Genomic DNA, 5,052 nt, shown 5'->3' with positions numbered 1-5,052 from the left:
AGCTAACCTTAAATGGGTTAAAGAACGAGCCAGAACAGGAGCTTAGCCTCAATCTTAGATAGGAGATTCCCCATAACAACTCAACTACGTCGAGCCTTGCCTTGAACAAGCCAATCAACCTCAGTCCCAGGAAATGATTTCAGGTGAAGCTCACCCCTATTGTACTCATCTTAAGGGAAGGCCCAGGCGCAGGAGGAAGACTCTTTGATCGGGTAGTTCCTGTTCTCAGTCATCTTAGGTGCGGTTGGCCAATTAATTACTTCAATTTATAGCGCGAGCCCCACTCATACAAGTAGGGGAAAACTCTAGTTCAACTGTTTTTTTATTCAGATTCAGAATTGGCTGGGGCCTTAACCGTAGCTTTAGGGCCAAAATCCTATCTATGGCCTTTTGGCTGGGGGTAGCTATGGCAAGGGTAGTTTCTGAAGGATAGAAAAACACTTGGAAAGGGGGGGTTTGAATAAGTGTAGTCTTAAAAACTTGAACGATAAAAACAAATTGCACAGTTATTTTTATCCTGGTTCGTTGTTAACTAAACTACTCCAGTCCACCCCCACGGAGTGATTTACCTCACCTGAGGATTTAATCCACTAATCGCAACAGATTACAATGGTTTTCCACTTAGCCCACGACTAAGTCTTCTAGAGTATCCTGATCACAACCTGATCACTCTAGGAACAAATGCTTAGACACAAGCTAAGACTTTCTTAGAGTATCCTGACCACCACGTGATCACTCTAATTACAACTGCTTAGAGACAAGCTAAGACTTCCTAGAGTATCCTGATCAACACTTGATCACTCTAGTTACTTACAAAATAATGTAATCAATTCTAAGAGTATTACAAATGCTTCTGAAAAGCTATAATCACAATAGTGATATTTCTCTTAACGTTTAAGCTTAATCTCACTAATAAATTACAACAGCAATGTAGTGAGCTTTGATGAAGATGAAGTTTCTGAGCTTTGATTTGAACAGCGTTTCAGCAAGTTTTTCAGAGTAAGTTCTTTTAGAATTGGTTAACCTTGCTTCTCATCAGAACTTCATATTTATAGGCACTTGAGAAGATGACCGTTGGGAGCATTTAATGCTTTGCGTATTCTGTACAGCATTGCATTTAATGTTTCACGCTTTTGTCAACTACCTCGAGCCTTGTTCACGCTGTGTCTACTGACGTTGCCTTTAATAGCTTCCAACGTTCCTTTTGTCAGTCAGCGTAGCCTGCCACCTGTACTTTCTTCTGATCTGATGTTTGTGTATGCAATGTTTGAATATCATCAGAGTCAAACAGCTTGGTGCATAGCATCTTCTTGTCTTCTGACCTTGAAGTGCTTCTGAGCGTGATACCATGAGAACTTCAGTGCTTCTGCTTCTGATCTCAAGTTCTTCTGATGCTTCCATAGACCCATGTTCTGATTCTGCCTTGACCATCTTCTGATGTCTTGCCAGACCATGTTCTGATGATGCATGCTGAACCTTCTGAGACAGAGCTTCTGAGCGCTGATTTGTGCATACTCTTTATATATTTCCTGAAAGGGGAATTGCAATGTATTAGAGTACCACATTATCTCACACAAAATTCATATCCTTGTTATCATCAAAACTAAGAATATTGATCAGAACAAATCTTGTTCTAACAATCTCCCCCTTTTTGATGATGACAAAAACATATATAAATGATATGAATTTGCGATCAGAAAGAGCAGACAGCTAAAGACAAATTACACAGCTATAGCATAAGCATGTGAATGTGTCTCCCCCTGAGATTAACAATCTCCCCCTTGTCATACCCCAAATTTTTCCTACCCCTTAACTTCTAACTGGCTTAGGCTTTGCATTCATGTACATACGTCACTTAGGTCATAACTCACACCCATGCATTCATATCATTGGTATCAATCAAAGACCAGCAGGAAAGAACTTTTGTGGCAAGGAATCTCCTACCAGGTGTGTGGATCTGAGGTAATCAGGTGGCTTTATGTTCATGGAAGTCCTCCTGGATTAGGTTTTTCTCACTCTCAATCCAAGGCATTGGTTGAAGGATACTGGCTTGCAAATCATCCGGTTCTTTAAATCAGGGTTTCTTTGACCAAAGTCAACCAGTTGACCTTCTGGTCAGCATTTAATCAGGAATGGTTTCGATGTGTGAAAAGCTTCTCGTACTGACTATGTGGATGTGTTTGTTTGATTGGATTTGATTAGAGGAGATTTAATCGGGAATTTCACCAATAGTCGGAAAAATCAGAACAGTTGACTTTTTGGGTCAAAATCAGAAGAATTATTCAAATATTGACTTTTGGTGGAAAATCAGTCAAGAAAAGTCAGAGAATGGATAAAATCAGGGGTTTGACAAAAGTTGCCAAAAATAGAAAAATGACAAAAATGGAAAGTTTCAACACTTGGAAAATTTTTGGTGCCTTAAAATCTTGGTGAGCAGTCCACTTCAGCACTATATTACACGTGGCAAAAGACATTTTCTGGAAAAATTTCCAACAACAAAGTTGTTCCTCTCATGGAGGAGAGCAACTTTGTAGTTGGACACTTTTTCATATGAAGCTTGTATGAAGAGTTAAAGTGTTGGGAAGTTGCTGAAAACTCATTCTATCCAAGTCACAATCCAGGTCACAAGTCAGGTCATGACCTGGCATTTTAACAAACACATGGCATGCCAAATCTCCAGCCATTTTTAGAGCTCTACAGAAGTGCCATGAATGCAAACTTGATATCATTCTCTTCCTTGCCATCTCCTCTATCCATTGAAAGAAGAATTGGAACGATTGAACAAATAATGAGTGAGATACAAGTCCTCAAAGTGATGCCCCAACACTGGCCAAACTCTGCAGGCAGCCAAGGCAGATTCTTAAGGCACACGCATGCATTTAAGCAAACACATGGTGGGCCAAATGTCAATGCCTCTTTCTTCCTCCACAAGTCACTATCTTGAACAAGCTTGATTCTAAGTCACTCTTTGCCATGTCCTCTATCTATTGAGCCCAGTATCACCAATTTTGGACATGCATGGGGCAAGTTGCAAGGCTACAAAGTCACTCCTCTACCTAACTGCATTTCTGCCAAGGCCAGTGCACAAGTTCAAGCCACACGCCCAGGCACTCAAGTGTTTTGAACCAGCATGTTTGCAAGCCCCTCACTCCATGTATAAACCTCATCTCAATGACTCTCAAACACCAAAGTTCTCTAATCACATGCCCTCTTCATGATGCACTTGAGTTTGGAAGGATTGGTGCTTTATAGCTTGAGATATCAACACTCAAAGTAGGGGCATGAACATGATTTTGTCACTACCATTGTTGCTGCAGCATAGTGTACAAAGCCGTTCCACACACCATCACATTGCCACACATAGCCATGCAAATACCCTGCACCTTGAAAGCTTGCCTAAGACTTTGCTCTATAGGGGATACTTGTTCATTAAGCATTGTAAAGCCTTTCACTACAACACATACATCACACCATAGAAGTCCCACATGGAAGAAATGAAAAGAAACTTGCTGCAAACTACTCTAGAGTCCCACACTCAAGAATCCCCATCATGAACCAATCATTGGCCCTATAAAAACAGCATCACTATTCACAAACTCACACACATCCACGATTCACTCACTTTTCTTCTCCACTCTCAGTTTTCAATTCTCTTCTCTTCTCTCCCTCATTTTCTCTCATTCATTCCCTCACCATCTCCACCATCTTCGCCTGAAACCACCCTCACCACCGCAACAACCGCCACCACGCCTCTGCCGCTTCATCATCAACCAGCTCAGGATCTCACTATTTCCACACCTGCATCTTCATCATCTCTGTGCTCCGAGTCTCAAGGATAACAATAAACCGAGTTCGTTTCTCTGAAAGAAGGATATAATCTGGAGCATCGTTACCATCCGCATCTCAAAAGGAAGATCGCAGCTAGTAGGATTTGCTTTAAGCTTCAATTCAAGAACTAGTTTCAAGTAAGCATCTTGACTCTCCCGAGCATCTTAGTCATGAGTAATAGGTTGCGCGCATCTGGAATTAGATTCGCATACGAATTTGTTAGTCTTGAGTTAATTATCTCTGGTTGAAATGCTGTTGATCTATGAGTTTTATTCTTACTTTTAAGCTCCATGAAGGTTTAGAAGCAGTTTGAAAGGCCGAGAGTGAATTTTGATGGAGTTCATCCATGTTAGGGTTTTAAAACTTGACTCTGTCTGAATAATAGAGTGTGAATTAGGAACATCTAGTGGTAGATCCGGACTCAGCGTGAAAGACCGAGTCGAGTGGTGTCGGTGTTGCGTATTTCTGGGCGCGTTGAACTGGCACTGCCGTGTGGCCCGTCGGGGAAGACGACCGGAGTTTGTCTCCGGCGTCTGTGTGTGATTATTATCTTGTTTTCATGGTTAGATTGCGTGGCAGTGCCTCATTGGAGTATGCTTTCAGTATTTGTTATTTTTGTCTTATCTATATGATTGTGCAATGATTTGCAATGAGGTGTTGCGTTCTGATTGGCTCTTGGTATGTTTTGTCCGCTTGTGACTTAAATTGAGCTGCACCAATTGATAGTAGTTTGAGTAGTCACGTTTTAATAATAAACCCGCATGTAGATAAAAATAGGTAATTACATGCTGAAACAAAAAAAGATAAAAAGGAAATAAAAATGAAGTGATATTAGATGGGCCACGCGAATGATTTCTGGGCCTTAGCGCCACTCTCGTTTCCACACCCCCTAGATTTGGGCCCATGCGCCAATGTAATGAATTCAATTTCTTGTCAATTGCTTTTACACCCCTGCTGGCAATAAAATAAAAAACAAATAATAAATTGACTCTTCCTTTAATTCCCTTTGCATATTAATTGAATTTTTCTTAAATAAAAATTGACAAAAACATTTTTCATCCAATTAGACTTTTTAGGATTTAATCTTCTTTTAATTGAATTTTTTAAATTGTTGTTTCCTTTGTTTTTAATTGGATAAACCATAGAAAAATAGTTAGTTTTAGGCTTTATGTCAAAGGTGTTTCTAACGTGAATAAAAATTGCTTGTGAATATTTTCCTCTTTA

The sequence above is a fragment of the Vicia villosa genome, unplaced genomic scaffold (assembly GCF_029867415.1).
Source record: "Vicia villosa cultivar HV-30 ecotype Madison, WI unplaced genomic scaffold, Vvil1.0 ctg.004174F_1_1, whole genome shotgun sequence".
Taxonomy (NCBI): domain Eukaryota; kingdom Viridiplantae; phylum Streptophyta; class Magnoliopsida; order Fabales; family Fabaceae; genus Vicia; species Vicia villosa.
This window is presented reverse-complemented; position numbering follows the sequence as displayed.